The sequence below is a fragment of the Purpureocillium takamizusanense genome, chromosome 2 (assembly GCF_022605165.1).
Source record: "Purpureocillium takamizusanense chromosome 2, complete sequence".
In the NCBI taxonomy this organism is placed as follows: Eukaryota; Fungi; Ascomycota; class Sordariomycetes; order Hypocreales; family Ophiocordycipitaceae; genus Purpureocillium; species Purpureocillium takamizusanense.
This window is the reverse complement of record NC_063069.1, coordinates 3,389,914-3,403,395: the sequence shown is the minus strand read 5'-3', so window position 1 is coordinate 3,403,395 and position 13,482 is coordinate 3,389,914.

The following is a 13,482-nucleotide window of genomic DNA, read 5'->3' as shown; positions in this document are numbered from 1 at the left end:
TTTATAATAATAGCTATTTAATAAAGATCTATTAAAATACCTTTAATTAATAAAATAAACTTAAGAAACTTAATAGATTATTAATAAAAAATATATTTATTTAAGTTAATATATAATTTAGCTTTATATATATATATTAAGATTTACTAAAGGTATTAAATATATTTTTTTTATATTTTCGAGAAAATAAAGATATTATTTAAATATATTATATAAATAATATTAATTAGCCTTTATAATACTTTATAGATATAACTCTAAAAGGTAGCTAATATATTTATAAGTCTAAATAGTATTATTAAGTATTTAAAATAACTATAATAAATATAAAAAATAGTCTTTTATTTATTACTTTCTTAAATATAAATATAATAATATATATCTTTAATATTAATTTTTAAGAAATAATAAGCCTTTTTATAATAGTCTATAATCTTAAAAATAAAGGGTAATATATAGCGATTCTTTATTAAGATACTATTAAGTCCTTAATAATCTATATATAGTTATAATTTACTATCCTTTTTTAATATAAAAAGGATTAATATACCTATTAAGCTCTTTAAGGGTTAGATCTATTTATTAACTTAATTCTCTTAAATATAATTCTATAGCTTTTATAACTTAGTTTATAAAAGTAAATAAAGGGGTTTATAAAGAGGTATTCTATTAAGTATAAAATCAATAATATAATTAATTAATTTATAAAATAGTAAAATATTAGCGTAAGTAATATTAAAGATATCTTTATATCCCGCTAATTTAAAGGATAGGTTATCGCTTATTTACTTTTAATTCGCTATTAGTTTTTCTTTTAAGTCTTAAAGTAATATTAAATTATTATCCCTTATTATTATATATACCTTTACTTTATTTTAATATTTTTAAATAAATTTCTTTAATTTTAAAATTCTAGTATTAATTTATTAATATTTAAACTATTATCTTTAGTTTATTAAAGTAAAGAAGATTTATTATTTTATTAATATAAATATACCTAAAAAGATAAGGTATCCCTTTACCTTTAAGTCTTAATTAATAATAATATAATAGCGAAGAAACCCTTAGCTTTATCTTTTATTATCTTTTATAATAAAAGGTATTTCTTAAACTCTATATTAAGGAATATATAATCCTTTTAATATAGATAGGGTTAAAGAATTCCCTTTAACTTCTTATAATTAATATTATTATATAAATTTAATATTAATTAAGTCTACCTTAAAATAAATATTAAGTCTTATATTTATTTAAACCTTAATTTAATTATTAATTATTACTAATATAATAAAGTATTATATCGCCTATTCTTAAGGAGTAAAAACTAAAGTATAAGCGCTTATTTTAGCTATTTATAGTTTCCTTATTATATAGTATAGTCTATATTCCTTTAAGGCTTTAAATAAGCCTAAAGGAAATAATCTTTACTCCTATAATTAAAATATTATAGCTTTATAGCCTTAAGTATAGACTATACCGATATAATATTAAGCTTTATTATTAAGGTAATAAAGGGTATAACTTAATTATTTTATTAAGGTTTCCTTACCTTAAATTACTATTAAAACTTAAATATATAATAGGTATTACCTATAAGCGCTTCTTTCCTTTTTATATAGTAATCTATAAAATCCTATATTTATTAAGTAATCTATATTACCTCTTTATATATCTTATTTTTAATTAAAGTCTATAAATTAATCTATTATTAAAGCTTTAAGTATAACTTCTTAAAGAAGGTAAATATATAGTCTATTTTATTAATATATTTAAAGTATTTCTTTATTAAATTAAGGTAAATACTAAACTTAATTAAAGACTATTATTTTTATTATATTACTTTATAACGTAAAGCTATAAATATAGCTTTATAGTTAATTAAGTCCCGAAATAATATATAAGTTTAGTCTTTAAACTTTTCTTAAGTTATTTTTAATTAAGCTTTTTATTCCTCTTTTTAATTATTAAGGAAATAATCTTATTTTATTTATCCTTTTTAATATATATAATTTAAAATAAATATAATTTACTTTTTATCCTATCTATATTTCTTAAATATACTTATAAAAGCCTACTTTATATCTTTTAGCTAATCTTATTAATATTATAAGTTAGTAAAGTAGCTTAATTTTAAGATATTAGTAATTTTAACTTTAGCGCTATAATTAGATAATTTAGAAATACTTTATTTATATCTCGGTAATATTATACTATATTTCTTTACTCCTTTTAGGGAATATTATAATTCCCTTTCTTTATTTTATAAAGCCTTTAACTTTTTAAGTTATTTAATATAAGCTTATATTACCTATATTTATTCCTTTAAGGTAAGTATTAAGGTAATAAAGGTTATATTAAATATACTTATAGTACTCTTTATAGATAGGTCTACCTATTATATTGCGTTATATATAGTATTAATAGCTCGCTAGCTTTTTATTAATATTATCGTTATTTCTTAAATAACTAAAAAGAAGCTTTAGGAATTATAATAGCTTATTTATTAAATATTAGTTTAGTAATTAAGTAAAAGAAGTAATAATATAGTTAAATAAGTATAAAGGTAATAATATTATAAGACTAAAGTTTATAGGTTTAAACTTTTAGTTCGCTAGCTAAATAGGCTTTAATACCCTATAGTTTAGGGGCATTATATATATGCCCCAATTCTCTACCTAGGCTTATATATATACGTTCTATTTTAATACTTTATTATAAACCCCTTACTTTTTAAAATAATATATCTTAAGGATATATATAACGTTACTTAAATAAAGATATTATTACGCTATAAAGAAATAGATTATATAGTTAACCTCCTCTTTAATACTATCCTATTATATAACCCCCTTTATTTACTCTTTTTATAGTTTAAATTAAAGGAGCTTTATAGCTATATTAGTAAAAACTTAATAAAGGGGTAAATATAATATTTAAAGAACTTAATAGGCGCCTTTATCCTTTTTATATTTAAGAAAGATAGTATTTTTTAATTATATATTATAAGGGGCTTAGCCTAATAAGAGCCTAGGGCGCGGCCCTAAGCGTAGTAATGCTATATATAGCTAGGACCTTATGCTAACTTAGGCCTATAGCTAGTTACGTAGGGCTATACGTAATAGGCGCTATACGTATAGGGGCTACCCGGTATATAACCCTAATTTCCTTCCTTTATAGTATATTAAATATTAATAACCCGACCGGCTCTTACTATATAGCGCCGGCCTTATTATAATATATATTATTAACGATAGTAAACTAAGCAATAAAGATAGACCTAGCGGTAGCCTATAGGCTCTCGATAGAATAGTAGGCATAATAATAAGTATAATAATAAGCGTAATAATAGGTATAATAATAGGCATAATAATAAGCGTAATAATAAGTAAAATAATAAGTATAATAATAGGTATAATAATAAGCGCTATAATAAGTATAATAATAGGTATAATAGCTAACGTAATAATAAGCGCTTTAATAAGCGGAACTTAAATATTTAAGGGCGTAATTATAGTCTATACTTAACCTAATAGCCCTTAATAGAGCGGCGCCTAAGCTTAAGAAGTAAAAGCTACTTAAATAGCTAATATAAGATAGTAAGATAGAATACTTTTACTTTTTCCTATATTAATTAAAGAGTAAATATAAGACTAATAAAGTAAAAGGCCTTAATAGGGAAAGTAGAGCTACTTAGTATTAGCTCCTTAATATATTACCTATTTAATTATAGCTTTATATAGAGGGATTTTAAACCTAAGGAGGACTTAAAGGTAATAAGGAATTATAGGCCTTCTTTAACTATATTAAATACCTCTTTAGTAATAAATAAGTAAAAAAAAGAGCGCTCGATAAGCTATAAGGCCTATATTAAAGAGATAGGTAGCTTTTTAGTACCTTTTTCTTTAATTTCGAGAATACCTTTATAAATATAAGTAAGTCTACTTAAATAGAAAATACCTAGATCTCGGCGCTATAGAATATTATATTTAATGCCTTAAAGGAATAGCTTATTACGATATAGATATTAATCGCTTTTTATAAATATACTTAGCGCCTTTAAGAAATTACTTAAAACTTCGAGAGGACCTTATACTTTAAAGAATTATAGAAGAAGGGCTAGGCCTAATATAAATACTAGCTTACTTATTTAAGAGCGGATTAAATAGACTCCCTTATAGTAGTCTTAACTATTAATTATTAAGGCAATATTACGATATTAGCTACTTACTTTAAGAAGTACGAGATTAGCCTAAATAAAGGGGGCCCCTAGAGGGACTTAACTAAAGAAGGCAATAAGTCTTATTAAATTAAGTAGGCTATTAAAGATAAAAGGGAAAGAAAGAAGAGTAAAAGGCTATACCTTTATTATAGAGGGAGCGGCTACTTAATAATATACTACCTTTATACCTTAGCGAGGCGGCCTATAATATTAAACTCAATCGGGCTATACTATATAGTCTTTATTAAGCCTAAGCTTAAAAGCGAAGGTAATAAAGAAAGTAAAAGTAAAAAAATAACGCTTATATAAAGAAAAGTATTACCTTAAAGCGAAGCTATACTTTAGGGCCTATAATAATATAAGTAAAGAAAATAGAGCTTAAGGGACGCTTAGAGACGACCCTATCGATAGTAATAATATCGATTAATAAAAGTCCTCTTTATTCTATACTTATCGATAAGGGATATAAGTATTATATAGCTATAGATAAGGAAGTAGCTTAAGACCTTAAGGTCTTAATAAAGAAGATCCCCTTTTATAAGGTAAAGGGTATATTAGGCATTATAGATAGGGTAGCTATTAAAGGGCTAGTATAGCTAGTCGCGGATATAAAGGGCTATTTATAGCTTATCTATACTTATATAATGCCTTAATTAGAGTTCCCCTTTATCTTAAGGAAGCCCTAGATATAATATATAAAGTCTTATTTAATCCTATATAAAGGTAGGCTTTAATATAGCCTATTATAAATATAGATATAGTATTATTAAGGGCCGCCCCTTAATAGCCTATTTTTAAGGGATATAAAAGATATTTATTACGTTATAGTATTAATATTCGTAAGGTATATATAATAGATTAAGAAATAAAAGGGTAGCGATATAGCTAAAGTAGCTATCTTCGCCGTTAATATAAGAGATATCGAGAAAGTACTTATATTTAAGTAGCTTAAGTTAAGAGAGGAACTTTAAGTAATTATCCTATTATACTTTTATAACTTATTTTTACTCTTCGAGAAATAGGAGGTAAATAAGCTTAACCCCTATAAGCTTAATATAAATTACTAGATCCCCTTTAAGATAGGCCTAAATAGCTAAGACTTACTTATACTTTATAGAGCGCTTTATAGTATATTATATAAAGAGGTATTAATATTATAGAAGACCTTTAATAACTTTCTCGATAAGGGGTTTATTAAAGCTAATAACTTAAAGGTAATAGCGCTTATCCTCTTTATATAGAAGCTAAAGGGCGGGCTTTATTTTTATTATAATTATTATGCCTTTAATACTATTATAAAAGTAGACTATTACTTTATCCCCTTTATTAATAATACCCTTTATAACTTAATAGGCGCTTATTAGTTTATTAAGCTTAATATAATATAGGTATTCTATAAAGTATAGGTAATAATAAGAAAAGAGTAAAAGACTGCCTTTTATATAAGGTATAGTCTTTTTAAGTAAATAGTTACCTTATTTAGCCTTAGTAGCGCCTTAGCTATTTTTTAATGCTATATTAATAGCGTATTATAGGACTTCTTAAATAACTTCTACTTTACTTATATAGATAATATCCTTATTTATATAAGTAATACCCTCGAGGAATATTATATAAAGGTATAGTAAGTATTTAAGTAGCTTTAAGACTATAGCCTATATCTTAACCTAGATAAGTATTAATTTAGGGTTAAAACTATTAAATACCTAGGTTTCGTTATCTATATAGGTAAGGGTATTAAAGTAGACCCTATAAAGATAAAAGCGGTTATCGAATAGCTAGCCTTAACGATATAAAAGGGGGTATAGAGCTTCTTTAGGTTTATTAATTACTATTAGGTCTTTATATTTAAGTTCTTAGATATAGCGGCGCTATTTATAGCTTTAATAGGGAAGTAAGTTCTATTTATATAAGAGCGGGAGTATTAAGTAGTATTTAAAGCCCTTAAGGAATTCTTTATAAAAGCCTTAATCCTTTTATAATAAGACCTTAACTTACTTACCTTCTTAAAAGTAAATTATAATAAGACTACCTTAAGGGGAACGCTTTTATAAGATATAAATAGTTAATAAAAGCTAATAGCCTTTTATTTATAAAAGCTATCCTTTATTAAGTAAAATTACTTTATTTACGATAAGGAGATATTAGCGATTATTTATTACCTAAAATAATAATCGGTAAAGCTTTATAGCTATAAGAGCTTTATAGTATTTATAGATTATAAAAACCTAGAATATTTTATAACTTATTAGCGCTTATTAAAGCGGTAAGCGTATTAAGTAAAGTTACTCTTAAGGTTTAACTTTTCTTTAAAATATAGGCTAGGTAAGCTAGCTATAATATTTAATATACTCTTTTATAAAGACTAAGATTAAAAGACTTAAGAAGATTATAAGGCTAAAGACCTATAATTTATCCCTTAGAGTGCCTTCTATATATATATTAGTATTACCTTAACTATATTAATGACTTTATTCTCTAACCTTTAGCTAAGCTCTTTATAGTAGTAAGAGGTAAAGTAAGATATAATATATTAAAGCGCCCTCTATATAATTAAGAATAGCGCTTATACCTTTAATTTAAAGCTCGGTCTTAAGGTATAGATTATAAAGTATAGCCTTAATATAATAGGGAACCTCTATTATAGGGACCGCCTTTAAGTATTTAGCGCCCCTTAGGTAATAAAAGTAAAGGTAAAGTCTATTCTTAAAAGAATAGATTTATAAAACGAACTTAAGGGTCGGCTAATATAATAGGCCTATAATTCGCCCCTTTTTAAGTACCTTAATAGAGAAGGTATAATAGCTATATTATTATATAAGTTCTATTAGCCCTTAATATAATAATATATTAAGAGGTTCCTCTATAACTATAATATTTATAGCTATATAAAGATATAAAGGGAGTATAAAAAGGGCCTATTATAGCCTTTATTTATACCTAACTAATTTTATAGGTAGATTTAAATAGACTTTATTATAGACCTCCCCCCTATAAGTAAAAGCCGCTTCCTTTAGGTTATCTAAGATAGGCTTAATAAAGAAATTATATTAAAGCTAATAGCTATTATAAACGCTATTATATATATAGAGCGCTTCTTTTAGTATTACTTTTATTAATATAGCTAGCCCGCTATTATTATAAGTAATCGAGGAATAAACTAAATAAGTAACTTTTAATAATACCTCTATAAGCTAGTAAGTATCGAGTAATAACTTAATATAGTATATTACCCTTAAATAAATAAGGGTATAGAGAGGATTAATTAAGAAGTATAGGTATACCTTAAGGCCTATATTAACTATAATTAAAATAACTAAAACTAATAGCTACCTATAGCCTAGCTTATATTTAATAGCTAAATAAATACCTTAATCGGTATATCCCTTTTCTTTATATTTTATAGTTATTACCCTTAACCTATTATAAGCGGCCCCTTTATCCCTATAAGGGAAATAGGCTAGCGCGTTATATTAAAGAGTAAAGTATAGGCCTTTATAATAAAGCTTAAATAAGTTATAAAGCTTTATAGCTTTATAATAATAGCGGCCTTACTTAAGTAAAAGCGATAGGCTAATTATATATATAGCTTTATAGATAGGTATAAGGTAAGGGATAAAGTCTAGCTCGACCTTTATAACTATACCTCTATAAGACTAAAGAAAAAGCTCGATTAGCTATACTCGAAATATATAATTAATAAAGTAATAGGCCTATATATAATCGAGCTAATAAGCCTACCCTTAAGTATATATAACTATTTCTATATAGATTAGCTATAATATATAAGTAATAACCTTATATTTAGTTAAGCTATTTTAAATAATTAGCCTATATTAATATAAGTAAGCGATAATATATTTTATAAAGTAAAAGAGATCTTTATAGTCTATTAAAAGCCTTATAGCTAAGGAGTTAAGGAAGAAGCCTTAATTAAATAAAGTAGATATCTTAAGTTAATATAAAAGCCGCTTAAGGAAATAAGGTATATTAAGGTATATAAATATTTTATAAAATAGGTTAATAAAGAACGTTAAAAAGAAACGTTAATATTAACTTTACCCCCTTTAAAAGGGGGGGGCTACTTTATAAAGCGTAGTTACTTTTCCTTTTCGTCCTTTTCCTTATCTTCCTTATCTTCCTCCTTTTCTTTTTCTTTAATAATAATAATAATAGTAGCGATAATAAGGGGAGCCTTAATAAAGGTAGTAATAATAATCTCGACCGCTATAAAGTAATCTTTAAGGGTACCTACCTTAGTAAATAGCTAGGTATTATTGCTTAAGGTAATAGCTAAGGCGGCGGGGGTAAGGGTAAGGGCGAGGGTATTAAGGTTATTAGCGCTACCTTTATATAGGGGTTAATAGCTATATCGTTAGTATTATATAGGGATAAAGGGAGGGGACTTATTTAAGTATAAAGCTTATATACTTTAGTTCCTAAAGGTATTAAGTCGCTATATAAGTAGTGCTTAATACTTTCTTTACCTTAGCCTTTACCTTCTCGGTAGTAATAGTAATAGTAATAGCGGTATTAGCGGTAATAAGGGGGGCGGCAATAATAGCGGCAATAATAGCGATAATAGCGTTAATAATAGAGATTTAACTATATAAGATAATAAAGAAGGCTAAGCTTAATTAATAATATATATAATTAGTTATATAATAGCTATAATAATTGCCTTATAATTAACTAATATAGGCTACGTAATTAGCCTCTAGTTTAGTATAGTATATATAAAGGTAAAAGTAAAGCTCTTTAATAAGAGTATTAAATCTTACCTTTTTTTATCTTAAGTTAGTAATACTTATATAAAGAGAGGTAAGTATACTTATAGAAGGCAATATTAAGGGCGGTAATAAATAACTATAGTAAGTACCCTAAAGGGTAATAATAAAGTAAGTAGCGGGGGGGGGGGGAGGCTAAGATAGCGATAATAGCGGCCTAAAGTATAATAGAGGGGCTAGGTATAGCTACTATAAGGTAAGGGGGGCGATAGACTCGCGGTAGTAATAGCGATAGTAATAGCGATAAAGGCTCTAAAAGCCTAGCCTATAAAGACTTTAATAATATCTATCCTAAACGTTAGCTCGAATTAATACGCCTTCGCGCCCTATAGAGTAAGGCATAATAATAAGGGAAGAGGGGGTAAAGACTTACCGTTATTATTATTACTATTATTATTATTATTATTATTATTACTATTACTACTATTATTATAATAGTAGCGATAGCGTAATAGCGGCGATAGTAATAAGGTTATAAAAAGAAAGAAGGAAGCCCGCTAGGCCTAGGGGAAAGAGGTCTTTTTATAGTTATGCCGTATTAATAGTTATATAAGGCTTAGAGGGTAACTTAAAGTAAATAGCTATTACGACGTTATTAACCCGGCCGGCTATAAATATATACGGGCTAGTAAATAAGGCTTATACTAAAAAGGGTAGAGATACCTAATTAAAGGAAATAAGGCCCTTATAAATAGACTTACCTACTATATAATAGGCGGTAATAAAAGCTAGCTATATATATTTATTTATAGGCTATTAGGTATAAAGGTAAAGAAGCCCTTAACTAAAGGGCTCGAGTAAGGGGTTATTATAAGCCCCCTTATAATAGCTAAGGCTAGCCTAGGGGGGGGGGGGGGAGCGGGGGGGTAATATAAGGGGCTTAGCCTAATAAGAGCTTAGAGCGCGGCCCTAAGCGTAATAACGCTATATATAGCTAAGACCCTACGCTAACCTAGGCCCGTAGTTAATTATATAAGGCTATACGTAATAAGCGCCGCGTATATAGGGGCTACTTAATATATAACCTTAATTTCCTTCCTTTATAATACGTTAAATATTAATAACCCGACTAGCTCCTACTATATAGCGCTAGCCCCGTTATATATATAAATTATTATAAGCTTAATTATATTTTAATAAAAAACCGCTATATATTCTTTTTTATATTTAAAATTATAGACCGCTATAAAAGTATTTAGTATTTTATTAATATTAATATTAAAGATATTTACTATAAGATTTATATTTAAAAAGGGAATAAATAAAAAATAGCTTTTTATATTTATTATAATTATTTTAAATACTTAATTATACCCTTTAACTTAATAAATACTTTAACTATATTTTAGAATTATATTTATTTTATACTTTAAGGGCTAATTAATATAATCTATATTATATATTTAAATAATATCCTTATTTTCTTAAAGATTTAAAAAGAATATATTAAATATATTATATAAGTCTTAAAGTATATATAATAAGCGGAATTATATATTAACTTTATTAAGTATATATTTTATTAAAGCTTTATTAAGTTCTTAAAGTTTATTTTTTTAAGTATTAATATTTTAATAAACCCTTATTAAATATAGGCTATCGCTAATTAATAAAAACCCTAGATATTTTAAAAGACTTAAGTCTTTTTTAAGTTTTATAACTTTTATTATAAGTTTATTTATTAATATTTTAAGATCGCTACCCCTTTTATAATATTCCTTAAAAGTAATTAAAATAGTAAAAAGCCTAATAGTATTAAGCTAAACGTTAATAAAAAGGCTATATTTAAATAGCTTAAATTAATATTTTAAGATATACTTTTATTATAGTATTTCGATTTTATTAAGCTAATATATATTAAAATAGATATATTAAACTATATTATAGCTAAAATCCTATTTTAGCTAAATAAAAAAAAGTAATAATATTTTATTACTTTTTAATTATAAAAGTTTAAACTTAAAAAAGTAAACTATAATACCTTTAATAAAGAAATATTTATAATTATAAAATTATTTAAATATTAATAATATTATACTAAAAGGGTAATAAGCTTTATTAAAGTCTTATTTAACTATTATAACCTTTAAATATTTATAAATTAAATAAAGCTAAATAAAAAGTAAGTATAATAATATATAGCTTTAATATTATTTAACTTTATAATTAAATATTATTTAAGGAAAAGTAACTTTATAAATAGACCTTTAAAAAGGCTAGATTATATTAATAAAATATTAATAAATACCTATTTACTTTTAAATCTATAAAGCTAGTTAATAATAATTAAAAAAGTAATAATAAGAATAATATATTATAAAAGATAAAGTAAAGTATTAATAAAGGAATAATATTCCTTTATCTTAAATTAAAGCTAACCCCTTTAAGTTAAGATTATATTAAATATACTTAGATTTAATTATTAAGTAAAGAGAAATATTAAGTAAGATCCCTTATTACTTTAAGCTTAAGTTAAGTATATTATAATAAGAGAGATAGTCTATAAGGAGCTAAAAGTAGACTTTAAAGAATTAATTAAATATACTTAAAGTAAAGATAAAGAAGCTTATAAGTAAATCGCTTTTATAGCTTAAAGGTATAAAGATAATAAAGATAGGACTTAAAAAATAAGCTTAAACCTTTTACTATACTATAATAGATATATTTATATATTAATAAAAAAGACTATTAAATAAAAACTCTTAAAAGTCTATTATAATAATCCTTTAGCTAGCTATTTTAAAGTATAATATATAATAAAGCTACTTTATAAGGTCTTTTATTAATTAAGTATAATAAAAGATATTTAATAATATATTAAGTTATATATTATATATTAAAGGGTAGTAATTAAAAAGTATTACTTATATAAAAATCTTAAATCGCTTTTAATTCCTTAAAGGCTATAATTAAAGATTATAATAGACTTTATTATAAAGCTATTAAAGACCGAATAAAATTAATAAAGCTATAATATTATTTTAATAATTATTAATTAATATATTAAGTATTCCTTATTCTTTCCTTACTATATAGATATTAATATTATTAAGCTTATAAAGCTCTTTTATAATAAAGTTAAGCTTTAATTTAAAGTATTTAATAATATTATCTTAAATAAAGGCTTAATATTTATAAGTAATTTTTAATTATAATTATATTAAGCCTTTAAGATTAAATAATAATTATTTATAGTATTTTACCCTTAAATAAATAATTAATTAAAATTAATAAATTAAACCTTTAAATATTACCTTTATTACTTTATTATAGCTAATTAAGTTAATTAAGCTTAATTATTAAAATAAATATAATTTATATATAATAATATAATTAATATTACTATAAAGCTAATACTTAATAACGCGTTAATAAGCTATAAGCCTATAATTTACTTTTATTTAAAAGATATAAAGATTAAAGAAAAGATACTTAATATATAAGCTAGGCTATATTAGCTAGCGGTATTAAAAAAGTAATTATAAGAATATTAATAAAAAGCTATTAAATTATAAATTAAGTACTATAATAAATAATATAAAGAGCTATCCTTAAATATTAGCGATTTTATTAAGTTATCTATAAGGAATTTATACCTTAAAAGTAAAAAAAGAAAGCTCTTACTTAAATATATTAGCTTACTTTATATCCTTTAATATATTAAATCTTAAGCTTATTAATTAATACTCTTAAATAAGTATACTTATATTTATAGTATATTTTATATTAGCTTTTTAAAACCTTAAGTTATAAAATAAAGAAAATAAATTAATAGCGAATTAATACCTATACTTAACCTTATAAATAGCGATAATAAATAAAAAGTAAAGGATATTAAGGAATATTATTATAGGTATAGTATTTTAATATACTTAATTAAATAAAAAGGGTAGCCTATAAAGTATAATTAATAGGTTTTAATAATAAATATAAAAAATACCTTAAATATAATCGCTATTTATTATTAAAATATTAAGCTTAAAGCGAAAAATAAATAAAAAATTAATTAATAAAGGTTAAAAAAAAGAATAATTTATTATATACCTATAAAGTTAAGTAAGTAAACCTTAAGATATAAACCTTAATATAACCTTAAATTACCTTAATTTTAAAAACTAAGGCTTAAAAAGGATTATTTAAAAAGCTAGTAAATTATTAATATAATAACCTTAAACCTATAAATTAAAGATAAAGAACTTTAATATAATATCGCTAAAAAGGGTATCTTTAATTTCGCTATAAATAAATAGCTCTTTAATATTATAGTAAATTACTATTAATATAGCGCTTTATATTAAAAAGCTATTATTACTTAATATTAAATATAATATTATTAATATCTTTTAATTAAAGACTTTATTATATAATTAAGAAAACTATTAATAATTAAATAGCGAAATAAAAGTAAGAAAAGTACTTATTATAAAGGTAGGAAAAAAGGGATATTAATATAAAATAAATACTTAATATAAGGTA